Source organism: Manihot esculenta, chromosome 16 (genome assembly GCF_001659605.2).
Source record: "Manihot esculenta cultivar AM560-2 chromosome 16, M.esculenta_v8, whole genome shotgun sequence".
Classification (NCBI taxonomy): Eukaryota; Viridiplantae; Streptophyta; class Magnoliopsida; order Malpighiales; family Euphorbiaceae; genus Manihot; species Manihot esculenta.
In genome coordinates, this window is record NC_035176.2 from 11,857,559 (window position 1) to 11,872,926 (window position 15,368).

At 38.0% G+C, this 15,368-nt stretch overlaps 1 pseudogene; it reads right to left on the reverse strand.

Moving 5' to 3' along the window:
- Positions 1-8,540: 8,540 nt before the first annotated feature.
- LOC122722074 overlaps positions 8,541-15,368 on the reverse strand; it is a 76,044-nt pseudogene continuing 69,216 nt past the window's right edge.

Below are 15,368 nucleotides of genomic sequence, written 5' to 3' on the forward strand. Positions count from 1 at the left end.
ATTTTTGGCAAAGGTGAGCTCTCCGCCGTCCCTTGTTGGTTTTGAGCTTCTTCCTTCAAATCTTCATGATTTTCTTATGAGTTATCACTTGGTTTGAAGATATTTGAGCAAAAGAGCAAGTTTTGAAGCTTGGAGACCAAAGAGTTGATTTCTCCCCATCTCCAAGCTAGGATCGTCTTTCTTCTCGATCTTCAAGAGGTAAGCTTAGATCCAACCTTTCTTGTATGTTTTAAACAAGTTTTACGAAGATCTATGGGGTAGAAATGCATGTTTAGGTTATTGTTGAGTTTATGGGTCTATGTTATGTTTTTATGCAATGTGGGTTGTTTGATGTGTTTTGGTTGAGGTTTAAGTTAGTTTGAGACCCCTATGTGCTTGTTGGCTTGAGTTTGCATGTTGTAGACTAGGTAAATGCATGATGGAATGGATTGGGAGGCATTTGTGCATGAAAGAGGCTGAGTTTTGCCCTTTGGAAGAACTCAGGTTCGGCAGCCGAAGGAACTTTCGGCCGCCGAACCTGCCTGTGGATGCCAACTTTTGGCTGCCGAACCCTGCCCCCGAAAGTGGACTTTCGGCTCTGGAAGGGAGTTTCGGCCGCCGAAGGTGCCGCCGAACATGCATGAGTTTCGTCTCTGGAGGGAACCTTCGGCCGCCGAAAGTGCCGCCGAAGGTGCATGACTTTCGGCTCTTGAGGGACTTTCGGCCGCCGAACCTACCGCAGAAAGTGCCCTGTTCAGCCTTCTTTTGCATGATTTATGTGATTGTTTTATGGTGTTTTAGGGAATTTTTGGGAAGTATTTTAGAGTCATGTTCATGGATGTTTGGTCCCTCATTTGAGTCCACCTGTGTAGGTTCGGACCCGAGGAACCGAGGACCTCAGCAGTGAGATAGCTGCTTCAGAGTCATTAGAGCTTCTGCCAGAGGTGAGTGGAATAACTCTTTATGTTTCAAAGTAAATAAATAAATTTTGAGCATGATACATGCATCATGTATGCCATGAGATACACTAGGTTGTTTGCATTAGAATTCACGAATATGTTGCATTGCATATTATGTTGTTGATGTGGATGAATGTTGGATGATCCTTTAGCCCTTACTATGCTATGATATGATTATGGTACGGTATGGAAGACCAGTGAAGCCCATTCTACGCCCCTGGCACTATGTAAGAGAAAGACTAGTGAGGCCCATTCTACGCCCCTGGCACTATTGGAATGTGTAGAGGGCTATAGGTGACAAGTTCATCCTTGATGTGATTTGTTTGTGATGTGATGCATTCCATGATATCATATGTTTTAAATATAATGTTTTACTATTCTGCTCATTGGGCTCTAGTAGTCACCCCACTCCCTTAATCCCCCAGGTTTGCAGGTACAGGGTAGACCAGGAGGTCAGCAGGAGTAGTGTCATGTTTTATGTAATAGATAGATGTGGACATGAATTTAATGTAATGTATAGTTCAGTAATGTAATGAATAGTATTAAACAGTTATGCTATGTAATGATGTTATTGAGGATAGAATTGTGCTTGACCCTAGTATGTTGTTAATCCCTTTCTAGTACATGATCTTAAATGTTTAATGATGATTATTGTAAACCAAGCTTAATGCATGTTATGTTAACCCATTGGAGTATTTGATGAGGACTCCAGTGAGAGGTTTTATGTTATGATTGGTGCATGCACAGGTTAAGCTTGGTGAATGAATGAAAGAATGAATGAAAGAATGAATAAATGAAAGAATGAATGAGAAAGTTTTAAATTTTTATGTAATTGTTGATCATGTATGGGATTAAACAGGTATACAGGATGTATGTTAGGCTTGCTACGGGTCCCGGAGGCCTTAAGCCGATCTGGATCCTAGCGCCGGTAGCAGTCCGGTTTCCCGGTCGTTACAGTATTCATGTTTGGGAATTTCGTTTTGAATTGCATGTTTAAGCTTGCCATGGTGAAACATATATATTGCTCATTAGAGAGAATGAATTGAAAGATGTGTGAATGAACTTAACATGACTTGTTTTTGCAATTGGTGTTGATTTGCCCAATTCATTGAGAAAGAATTTTAGCAAAGGCTTAGACTTAATGAGCGCAAATTGAAAACTGTTCCAATGGTTGAAAGACTATGAACAGAGCTAGTAGCCACTTGAACAGGTGACCAACTGAGTAACTAAGGGTGGGTATCACCAATATGTACTTTCACATCAAAAGGTTGGTGACTTTTTCAAGCAAGGTTAAAGTGCAAAAGGCTGAATATAGTACTTCAAGGTAAGGGAAAATCACTCTGAAAGCTAGAAAGAGTCTTAATTGAACAAATAATATGTGCATGTGTAATCTCTCTTTTGAGTAAAACAAATACTAGCCATGGTAGGTGAAGGGAGACAAGGAAAGAAGATGAGTAAGCTTGATGCATACATTCTTCACTACAATGATTCAAAGTAAGGATATAGAGTAAGAGCTTAAGTGGAAATAATGGATCAAGTAGCAAAGAGAGCTTGTTTGATTATGTTTATTTGCTTGAGGACAAGCAAAAGGCTAGGTGTGGGGGTATTTGATCAGTCCAAATTTAGACCATTTTATCATAATGTTATTGATATTTGATAGAGCATAATTTATACCATATTATCATGATGTTATTGATGTTAATTTACACTTTCTCTACTTAATTTTGTGATTTTGATCTTATTCTACAGAAAATGGTGTAAAGAGACAATTTGGTGAAAATGCCCCTAAAACTGCCTAAAATGGAGCAAAGGAGAGCAAGCATGCCAAATGCAATTTGAAAGGAGCCAAATAAGGAAAGTAATTTGAAATTCAAATTTCAAATCCTTAAGAGAATTGAAAATTCAAATTCAAGATTCAACTCATTAAGGAAAGTGCTAAATAAGGAAAGTGCCAAATAAGGAAAGTGCAGTCTACAGAGCAGTTTGAAATTCAAGATCTTCAAGAATCATTTTCCTTATTAAAGAAGCCAAATCTTTAGAAGATACACATTCAAATTTGAAATTCAAATTCAGCTTGTCAAAGAAGCCAAAGGAGTCACACATGCCACCTCAAGTCTTGCACATTCAAAATTCAAAACTCAAAAGAGAGGCTCCACCTTATTAATGCAAGATATGGGCAGCATGGGTAGCACTTGGGCAGTCAAGAATACAACTTGGGCAGCAAGTAAGGACCTAGGGCAACACTTTCAACTATAAAAAGATACATAAGGAGCATCTCCATACTTTTTCTACTCTCCCTTGGACACACCTACGGGATTGCAAGTGGCCACATCTCTTCTTCATCTCTTTCTTTATTTTTGGTTTTTGTTTTAGCCATGAGTGGCTGAAACCTTTATTCTAGTTGAAGTTTGGTTGAAACTTTGGTTTTTTTATGGATTGTGAGATCTGAACATAAATTGTTATATTTGGTTTATTCAATATTTATGCAATTTCATGCTTGATTTCAATATTGCTTTATTGTTTAGATCTACGTTGATTCTTGATTGCAAAGTAATAGTATGTTAGTTTGGATGATTTAAGTCCGTAATTGCTTGGATTGTTCAAACATAAGAACACTTGGTGTAAAAACTAAGGAAGTTGCATGATCCAGTGTTATCACCATACGATTGGATAGCCAGGTGACTCGCGGTTATTGAAGCCGGTCAAAAATAACCTTTCCGATTATCAACAATATTACTACTGCAGATAGTGGTAAAGGATCGAATCCACAGAGAATCGAAAACTTATCTATTTTTCTCAAAAAGACCAAGAGAATTAACTGATAATGCAACTGAAAGCAAGTAACTGAAAGCGGAATAAAAAGAAAGTGTAATAAAAGTAAAATGGGGGGGTTTGATATTGATTTGATTAGCAACTACTGAAAGCAATTAAATAAGCAGAATAGGAAAATAAAAGGGAAATTCAATATGAGAAAGGTCTAGTTGAAGAGTTGGATCCACTTCGATTGTTTGGATTGATCATTGATAGAGCATATTTTAGTCCATTTTATCATATGTTCTTGATCTTTATTTACATCTTTTTTGCTTAATTTTGTGGTTTTAATTATGTTTTGCAGATATTAGGTGTAAAGAGACAATCTAGAGAAAATGCTCTTAAAACTGCCAAAAAGTGCCAAATAAGGAAAGTTTCCAAATAAGGAAAGTTTTCAGAAAAGGAAAGTTTTCAAATGAGGAAAGTGCAGAAGCAAAAGCAAACAAGGAAAGCTCAGTCAGAAGATTATTTGAAATTCAAATCGCAGATCTTTCTTTCCTTGTTCAAAAATGTGCACACATTGCTGCAGTCATATCTTCCTATTTAGGCAGCAAGATCTCAAAGAGATGCTCTTCCTCTTCTGCGTTCAACGTTCGAATTTCAAAAGAGGCTCCACCTAAAAAGGAATGTATGGACAGCATATCTTCCCTTTTGAAGACCAAAATTCGTGCATCCTTCCTATTCAGAAACAATCTGCGCGCTTTCCTCTTCTGAGAGCCATCTGCGCGCCACCTTCCTTTTCTGCAATAACTTGGGCAACAAGTTGAGCATGGGCAGCACCTTGGGCAGCCTCTACACTAATTAGAAAGCAAGGTCAGCATCTAAACTTATTTAGGAAGCACAATCTACGCCTCTTTCCCTTTCTGAGACCAAACCGCGCGCACCAACTTCCTTCCGCAAAGCATTCGCGCGCAGCCTTCCTTCTGAAGTCGAAAAACGCGATTCTTTCCTTTTCAGACATAACTTGGGCAGAAAATACCTCTTGGGCAGTAAGTATGACCTTGGGCAACACTTTTCAACTATAAAAAGCCACATAAGGAGCCTCTACAGGTCCCTTAAGCTCCCCTTGGGAGACACCTACGAAATTCACATCTCTTCTTCTACCTTTCTTCTTTTCTTTTATTTTTAGTTTTGTTTCAGCCATGAGAGGCTGAAATCTTTTATTCTAGTTGAAGATTAGGTGATATTTTGGTTGTTTTATGGATTGGGAGACTTGATCAAACATTATTTAACTTTTGGTTGTTCAATATTTATGCAATTTCAAGCTTGATTTCAATATTGCTTTGTTGTTTAGATCTACGTTGATTCTTGATTGCAAAGTAATAATATGTTAGTTTGGATGATTTAAGTCTGTAATTGCTTAGATTATTCTTACATAAGAACACTTGGGATAAAACCCAAGGAAATTGTATGATCTAGCGTTATCTCCATACGTTTGGGTAGCTAGGATTGGATCTCTCTATTTCTTAATGCAATTGACAATTGTTTTGATGCCTAAGGCCCAAGGACGTTCCTTGGCAATTTGTTAATTAGTAATTAATTAGAGGACGTTCCCTAATTGGTTTAATCATAAGGAGAGATAATGGTGGTGAGAAGCGTCTTCCATCTTCATAACTAATCTATTGAATCAACCCAAAGGAAACTAAGTGTCAATGATCAATCCCAACAACTAAAGTGGATCAAATTCTTCAACTAGATCTTTCTTATTATTTATTTCTCTTTATTTTTATTACTTGCCTTATTTTTATTGCTTTCAGTTTTAGATTAATTAAATCAATCTCAAAACCCCCCATTTTACTTACAGTTTAGTTGGTTTCAGTTTTATCTCATTTTAGTTTATTTTGCTTTCCGTTTATTTCTCTTTCAGTTTTATCTCATTTCAGTTTTATCTCATTTCAGTTTATCTCGTTTTCAGTTTTATCTCGTTTCAGTTTTATCTCGTTTCAATTTATCTCGTTTTCAGTTTTCTTGTTTTGCAGTTTATTTTTATTTCAGTTTATTTTATTGGTCTTGATAAGGAAAATAGGTAAGTCTTCAATTCCCTGTGGATTCGATCCTTTCACCACTATCTACAGTTGTAAATTGTTGATAACCAGAAAGGTTATTTTTGACCGGCTTCGACAACCGCGAGTCAATCATTGAAACTCATGTTCTTTTGATTGATTCAATAGATTAGTTATGGAGATGAAAAATGCTTCTCAGCACCATGTGTCTCCTTATGATTAAACCAATTAGAAAACGTCCTCTAATTAATTACTAATTAACAAATTGCCAAGGAACGTCCTTGGGCCTTAGGCATCAAAACAATTGTTAATTGCATGAAGAAAGAGAGAGATACAATCCTAACTACTCAAACGCATGAGATGTTGCTAGATCATACAATTCCTTAGTTGTTATACCAAGCGTTCTTATGTTTGAACAATTCAAGCAATTACGGACTTAAAATTATCCAAACTAACAATTAATTACCTTGCAATCAAGAATCAAGTGGTCAATTTGATCAAAACAGCAAAGTAATAATAGATTTTAAGCATGAACTGTGTATGAACATTGAATAACCAAAAGGCAAACAATGTGTGTTCAGATTTCACAATCCATAAAACAACCTTAGTTTCAACCAATCTTCAACTAGAATTAAAGATTTCAGTCACTCATGGCTGAAACAAAACAGAAAATAAAAAGAAAAGAAAAAGGGAAGATGAACCAAAGGTGTGAGGAATTAAAGTCTTCCTTGCGCCGAACCTTGAAGATAATTGGAGAGAGTTGTGTCCCCTTTGCTGGCCACTTAAGGGGCTCTTATATATGATTTTAAGTGTTTGCCCTAGGTCTTCAAGTTGCTGTCCACGTGATGCTTGAGCTGCTGCCTATGTACATGTGTCCCCACGCCACCTATGCACATGTGAAGAGTAAGGCGTGTGGCTTGGTCCTTTTGTGCAAAGTGTGGGGCTGCCCTTCTCTTACTTGCTTCCCAAGTGTCTCTTGGCTGCCCTTATGCTTTCACAAGGCTGCCCAAGAATTAAGTTGCTGCCCTTCACACATTCTTTGCCGCCCATGCACAAATAAGGAAGGTGGAGCCTCTCTTTGCAATTTGAATTTTGAATGTGCAAAGCATGAGGTGGCAAGCATGTGATCTTTGGATTTAGCTTCCTTAATAAGCTTGATTTTGAAATTCAAAATTTTGAATATGAATCTTGAAGATTTGAAATTCAAAATACTTTCCTTATTTGGCTCTTCATTTATGGCAACTTGAGATTTGGCTTCTTGAATAAGGAGGTGGCTACTTGGAGATTTGAAATTTGAATTTCAAATTGCTTTGGCTGAATGTTCATTCCTTATTTGCCACTTTCCTTATTTATAACTTTCCTTATTTAGCTTCACTTGATTTCAACTTGGCAGGCTTGCTCTCCTTTGCTCCATTTAAGGCAGTTTTAAGGGTATTTTCTCCAAAATGTCTCTTTACACCTAATATCTGCAAAACATGATTAAAACCACAAAATTAGGCAGAAAAGATGTAAATAAACATCAAGAACATAATGATAAAGTGGACTAAAATATGCTCTATCAAATACCCCCATACCTAGCCTTTTGCTTGTCCTGAAGCAAATAAACATGGCCAAACAAGCTTCCTTTGCTACTTGATCCTTATTTATACTTAAGCTCTTACTCTAGACACCTATTTTGAATCATTGTAGTGAAGAATATATGCATGAAGATTACTCACCTTCTTTCATTGTTTCCCTTTACTTACCATGACTAGGATTTATTTTCCTCAAGAGAGAGATTACACATGAACATATTATTTGTTCAGATAAGACTCTTTTTAGCTTTCGAATTGACTTGCCCTTACCTTGAAGTACTTTATTCAGTCTTTTGCACTTAGATCTTGCTTGAAAAAGTCACCAATCTTTTGATGTAAAGGTACATATTGGTGATACCCACCCACAGTTACTCAGTTGGTCATCTGTCCAAGTGGCTACTAGCTCTGTTCATAGTCTTTCAACTATTAGAACAGTTTTGAATTTATGCTCATGAGGTCTTTGCCTTTTGCTGAATTTTCTTTCTCTCAATGATTTAGGCAAATCAACACCAATTACTAAAATAAGTCATGTTAAGTCCATTCACACAATTTTCAATTTATTCTCTCTATTGAGGGTCATCAATATATTTTTCACCATGGCAAGCTCAAAGATTCAATTCAAAAGGCAATTCTCAAACATGAATATAACTCAATTGATTCAACATAAGTTTAAAGAGTCATCACATCAATAGGGTTATGGAAAGAAAAGCTCATCCAACATAATTCATAAGTTTGAGTAGAGCAAATCAAAAAAAGAAGAAGATTGGTGATTGTGTGTTATTGAAAGTAAAAACGAAAACAAACTAAAAGAAACTGAAAGGAAAAATCACATAAACTGAACAAAAAGAAAGAGAAATTCACAAATCTGAAAGGAAAAAGGAAACAAATTTCGCAGAACTGAAAGGAACGAGGAAAATCGCAAATCTGAAAGGAGAAGAAGAAGAAGGAGAAGGAGAAGGAAGATATGCACCCCCACACCTAAATCATGCATTGTCCTCAATGTATAAGAAAATAAAAGAGCAAAGGAAACTGAGTACTCCCCTGGGGTGTGGTGTGCATGGTGTAATCACTTAGGCTGAATGAGTGACGAACAGATGTTCATCTGGGAAGTCTTCCTTGACTGGGCATAGCACAGAGCTAGATGGAAGTCGGCTCAAGTGATCAACCATTAGATTCTCGTTTCCTTTCTTGTCCCTTATTTTCAGATCAAATTCTTATAGCAACGGAATCCACCGAATGAGTCTCGGTTTTGCTTCCTTTTTCTTGATCAGATATTGCAAAGCTGCATAGTCAGAATAGACAATGACTTTGGTCCCCAAGAGATATGGTCTGAATTTTTCTAAAGCAAATACAACTGCCAAGAGTTTTTTTTCTGTTGTTGAGTAGTTGCTTTGAGCAGCATCCAATTTGTGAGAGGCATAGTGAATGACGTGGGGTGAGTTTCCCACACGTTGCCCCAAGACTGCTCCTACTGCATAGTTGCTTGCATCACACATGATTTCAAAGGGTAAGTTCCAATCAGGTGCTTGAATAATTGGGGCAGTCACAAGCAATTTCTTTATCAGATTAAATGCTGCTTTGCAACCTGCATCAAAATTAAATGTCACATCTTATTGGAGCAATTTACATAAGGGCTGTGTGATTTTGGAGAATTCTTTTATGAATCTCCTATAGAATCCTGCATGACCAAGGAAAGAACGAATTTCTTTAACATTTGTAGGGTAAGGTAGATTTTTAATTGTGTCTACCTTAGCCTTATCTACTTCAATACCTTTGGCTGAAACAACATGTCCCAAAACCATACCTTGATTAACCATAAAATGACATTTTTCATAATTAAGTACAAGGTTAGACTCAAGGCATCTCTGTAGGATCTTTTCCAAGTTAGCAAGGCACTCTACAAAGGAGTTGCCATACACTGTGAAATCATCCATGAACACTTCAATTGTCTTACCCACATAGTCAGAGAATATGCTCATCATGCATCGCTGAAAGGTGGCAGGTGCATTGCATAGTCCAAATGGCATTCTTCTAAAGGCAAAAGTGCCAAAAGGACAAGTGAAAGTGGTCTTCTCTTGGTCCTCTGGAGCAATTGGAATCTGATAAAAACCTGAATAACCATCGAGACAACAGTAATGGGACTTACCTGCAAGCCTTTCTAGCATCTGATCAATGAAAGGTAGTGGAAAGTGGTTTTTTCTTGTGGCTGCATTTAGCTTCCTATAGTCAATGCACACTCTCCACCCATTCTGAATTCTGGTGGGAACAAGTTCTCCTTTAGCATTTGGGACCATGGTGATCCCCATTTTCTTTGGGACTACATGCACAAGGCTCACCCATTTGCTATCAAAGATTGGGTAGATGACACCTGCATCAAGGAGCTTAACTATTTCTTTCTTTAGTACCTCCATCATAGGTGGATTCAGTCTTCTTTGAGCATCTCTGACTGGTTTGCATTCCTCTTCCATGTGTATTCTATCCATGCAGGTGGAAGGAGAAATACCTTTTATGTCATCTATGGTCCATCCTATGGCTCCTTTGTATTTCTGCAGTACTCTCAGGAGGCTTACTTCTTCATGTTGGCTTAATTCATTGGACACTATTACTGGTAGTGTCTTGTCAGCTCCCAAGTATATGTATTTCAGATGGCCTAAAAGAGGCTTCAGATCTGATTCTAAAATTTTTTGATCTGCAGTCTGTCGTTTAAGCGAGCAAGGAGGTGTCTGTGTTGACTGTCTGGCAGAACTGGTCTTAGGAACATCCTTCTATGCAGGCCCTGGCTGAAAGGGAGGACTGATCTGCGTTGGAAGCTGAAAGGGCGTGTCTATAAGGCTTTCAGGTGCCTCTTCCTGCACAGGAATGGTCTGCACACCATTCTGAAAGGGTGCAGTTGGTTTCTGTTCTTTCTATTGTTGTCTGCAATTCACTTGTTGGATGCTGCATACTGTTTCCTTAAGTTTTCGCTCTTTCTGACTCTATATCTGTACCTGGTCAGTATCCCAGCAAAAATCATTGTTCAGAATATCATCTTGATTTTTATCAAAAATTTCTTGGCTCAAGCAGTCAACAGTATCAAGACCATAAATAGGGGACATATCATGTGGATATTTCATAGCATCATAAACATTAAATTTAATGACTTCCCCTTCAAACTCCATAATCAAGGTGCCATCATGCACATCAATCTTAGTCCTAGCAGTACTCAAGAAAGGACGTCCAAGAAGGATGTCAGAACTAGTATTGCAACTGTCTTCCTTAGTATCAATCACATAAAAATCTGCAGGAAAGACAAGTTCATCTACTTGAACTAACACATCTTCTAGAACACCTATGGGATATACCACAGATCTATCAGCTAATTGAATCACAACTCTTGTGTCTTTCAGTGCACATGCATTCAAAGAATTATAAATAGCAATAGGTATAACATTAATAGATGCACCAAGATCACACATAGCTTTCTTAATTCCAACATTCCCTATTTTACAAGAAATAGCAAACATGACTTTATCTTTGCACTTAGTAGGGAGTTCTCTTTTAATAACAGCAGTAACTACTTCACCTACGCTTACTTTCTCTCTCTCAGCAAGCTTTCTTCTATTGGTACACAGTTCTTTTAGAAATTTTGCGTACCTAGGAATTTGCTTAACAGCATCTAGCAGAGGTATGTTGATTTCCACGTTCCTTAAAGTCTCAAGGATCGCCTTTTCTTCTTTTCTTTTTATGTTCTTTCAAATCTCTTAGGAAAAAGAGGTGGAATCTAAAAATGTACCTGGTGATCAGCTCTCTGCACAATAGGCGTTTCAGATGAAGCTTGACTGGCTGGGTTGGGTGACTGTTATGCAGATGTTTCAGTTTGTGCAAGCTCTTGTGCCACTTGCTTCTCTTCCTCATATCTGTTATCTTGAAGCTCTTTCCCACTTCTCAAAGTAATGGCATTTATATTCTGTCAAGGATTGGTTTTAGTTTGAGAAGGGAGCTTACCTCGTGATTCAAGCTTGTTTACTGATATGGCTATCTGTCCCACCTGTTGTTGGAGAGCTTACACAGAGTTTGCAAGAGTCTCCATCATCTTTTCAAGGTGCTAGTTGGAACTTGAAGGTGCTGGTTGGGCTTGATTCTTTTGGTAATTCTGATAATTGTTAGCCCTTCCATAGCTCAGATTTGGATGGTCTCTCTAGCCTGGGTTGTATGTGTTGGAATATGGATCATGTCTAGGCTGGTTGTTGTATCCCCCAATGGCATTCACTTGCTGGCTATCCTCTTGCAATGTAGGACATTGATCAGTTGGGTGTCCAACATATGCACAAATCCCACATGGCCTAGGTGGCTGGGCTTGTTGGGGCTGGCCTATGAAGAAATTTGTCATGGTAGAGGTTAGTGCAGAAATCTGAGAGGAAAGGGTAGACGTACTTACCTCGTTGGCTTCTCTCTGCAGTTGCTTTTCTTCTCCATATTGCTTAGATGAGGCTGCAAGTGTTGAGATTAACTCTCTCATCTCCCTAGGTGTCTTGTCTGTAGGAAAGACAAGTTCATCTACTTGCACTAGAACATCTTCTAGGACTCCTTTTGGATACACCACAGATCTGTCAGCTAGTTGAATCACAACTCTTGTGTCTTTCAGTGCACCTGCATTCAAGGAATTATATATGGAAAAAGGCATAACATTTATGGATGCACCAAGATCACACATAGCTTTCTTAATTCCAACATTCCCAATTTTGCAAGAAATAGCAAGCATTCCTTTATCTCTACATTTGGTTGGGAGCTCTCTTTTAATCACAGCAGTAATAACTTCACCTACACTTACTTTCTCTCTCTCAGCAAGCTTCCTTCTATTGGTACATAGTTCTTTCAGAAATTTTGCGTACCTGGGAATCTATTTAACAACATCTAGCAGAGGTATGTGGATTTCCACTTGCCTGAAAGTCTCAAGAATCTCCTTTTCTTCTTTTTCTTTTTGTGTTCTTTCAGATCTCTTTGGAAAAGGAGGTGGAATCTGAAAACGTACCTATTGATCAGCCTTCTGCGCAGGAGTGGTGTCAGATGGAGTTCAGCCAGCTAGCTCAGGGAGGTGGTGCGTAGGAATGGTTTCAGCTGAAACCCCTGGCTCTTGCGCAACTTGCTTGTCTTCCTCATATTTGGCATCTTAAAGTTCTTTCCCACTTCTCAAACTAATGGCACTCACATTCTGTATAGGATTAGTTTTAGTTTGAGAAGGGAGCTTACCTTAGGATTCCAGCTTACTTATGGAGGTGGCCATTTGTCTCATCTGTTGTTGGAGGCTTTGCAAAGTCTTCACTACCTCATCAAGGGTATTATTGGAACTTGGAGGTGCTGGTTAGGCTTAACTTCTTTGGTAGTTCTGATAATTGTTGGCTCTTCTATAGTTGAAATTGGGGTGGTCTCTCCAACTTGGATTGTAAGTGTTAGAGTATGGATCATGTCTTACCTGACTGTTATATCCTCCAATGGCATTGACTTGCTGGCTGTCTTCTTGAAGTGTGGGACATTGATCAATTTGGTGTCCCACATATGCACAAATCCCACATGGCCTAGGTGGCTGGGATGCTTGAGCTTGTTGAGCAAATCCTATGGCAAAATTTTTCATGACAGAAGTTAGTTCAGAAAGCTGAGAAGAAATAGTAGATGAACTTACCTCATTTGCTCCTCTCTGCAGTTGGTTTTCTTCTCCATATTGCCTAGATGAGGCTGCAAGTATTGAGATCAACTCTCTCATCTCCGTAGGTGTCTTGTCTGCAATGGATCCTCCATAGGCTACATCAATGAAACTAATTTCTAATGAAAGCAATCCTCCATAGAAGAATTCTATGAGTGCCTTATCTGAAATATCATGTTGAGGACAACCTGTACACAACCTTTTAAATCTTTTCCAATAGTCATATAAATCCTTAGATGGTTTCTGTCTAGTGCTACTGATTTCTCTTCTTATGCCAATGGCCTTAAAAGTTGGGAAGTATTTGTTTAAGAAGGTTATTACCATGTCATCCCAAGAAGTAATAGATCCAGGTGGTAAGTAAAATAGCCAATCCTTAGCGTAATCATTAAGTGAAAAAGGAAAAGCTCTTAACTTAACATGATCTTTAGAAATACCTTGAGGTCTCCTAGATGAACAGACAATATTGAACTCTTTCAAGTGCTTGTGTGGATTTTCATTTTCTAAACCTCTAAATTTACGAAGAATATGAATCAAACCTGTTTTCAGTTCAAAGGGAACTGGCAAAGGTGGATAGGTGATGCAAAGAGGTGCTTGATCACCTATAGGTGCTGCCAATTCTCTCATGGTTCTTTCTCTAGGCATTGGGGCTTTCATGGCTGGATTTTGGTGTATGATTTCCTCATGGACAGCAAGTTCATTGTGGACAGCAAGTTGTGCGACGTTTTCAGCCATCTCTGCAGCTTGGTGGTGCGGTTCAGTGGTTTCAGATGAAGCTTCTGCATAGAGGTGGTCTTCAGGTGCTGAATCGGGCGTGACTTGTTTGTTCAGTCTCCTGATTGTGCGCTCAATTTCCAGATCGTAAGGTAGAGTTTCCCTATGTTCAGATCTGGTCATGAAAGAAAAAAAACAGATTAGTTAAATCAATTCTCCAGCAACGGCGCCAATTTTTGACTCGCGGTTGTCGAAGCTGGTAAAAAATAACCTTTCTGGTTATCAACAATATTACTACTGTAAATAGTGGCAAAGGATCGTATCCATAGAGAATTTAAAACTTATCTATTTTTCTCAACAAGACCATGAGACTTAACCGAATGAGAAACTGAAAGCAAGTAACTGAAAGCAGAATAAAAATAAAGTTATGTTCTTTTGATTGATTCAATAGATTAGTTATGGAGATGGAAAACGCTTCTCACCACCATGTCTCTCCTTAAGATTAAACCAATTAGGGAACGTCCTCTAATTAATTACTAATTAACAAATTGCCAAGGAACGTCCTTGGACCTTAGGCATCAAAACAATTGTTAATTGCATGATGAGATAGAGAGATCCAATCCTAGCTACTCAAACGTATGAGATGTTGCTAGATCATATAATTTCCTTGGCTTTTACACCAAATGTTCTTATGTTTGAACAATCCAAGCAATTATGGACTTAAAATTATTCAAACTACCAATATATTACCTTGCAATTAAGAATCAAGTGGCCAATTTGATCAAAACAACAAAGCAATAATAGAATCAAGCATGAAATTGTATGAATATTGAACAAACCAAAGACAAACAATTTATATTCAGATCTCACAATCCATTAAACAACTTTAGTTTCAACCAATCTTCAACTAGATTAACAGGTTTCAGCCACTCATGGATGAAGCAAAACCAAAAATAAAAGAAAAGAAGAAAGTTAGAAGAAGAGAAGAGTGGAGGCATGAAGATGATGTTCCGACCTTGTTCTCGGCTGGTTATGTGCTTCTTAAATAAGATTAGAGGCTGACCTTGCTGTCTAAGAGGTACTTGCTGCCCAAGTTGTGTCTGAAAAGGAAAGGATCGCATTGCAAGCTCTTCAGAAGGAAGGAGGCGTGCGGCATGCTCTTCAAAAGAAAGGTGTGCGCGCGGCAAGACTGTGCAGAAAGGAAAGATATGTTGTCCAGTCTTTCCTTTTTAGGTGAAGCCTTCGTTTGAATTTTGAATGCTAAATGCATAAGAGGCAAGTGCGTCTTCTTGAAATCTTGCTGCCTAAATAGGAAGATCTAACTGCTGCAGTATGTGCACATCTTTAAACAAGGAAAGAAAGATCTGCAATTTGAATTTCAAATAATCTTCTAACTGAGCTTTCCTTATTTGCTTTTGCTTCTGCACTTTTCTTATTTGAAAACTTTCCTTATTTAAAAACTTTCCTTTTTTGGCACTTTCCATATTTGGCACTTTTTGGTAGTTTTAAGAGCATTTTCACCAGATTGTCTCTTTACACCTAATATCTGCAAAACATGATTAAAACCACAAAATTAGACAGAAATAGTGTAAATAAACATCAAGAATATCATGATAAAATAGGCTAAAGTATACTCTATCACCTATACTTT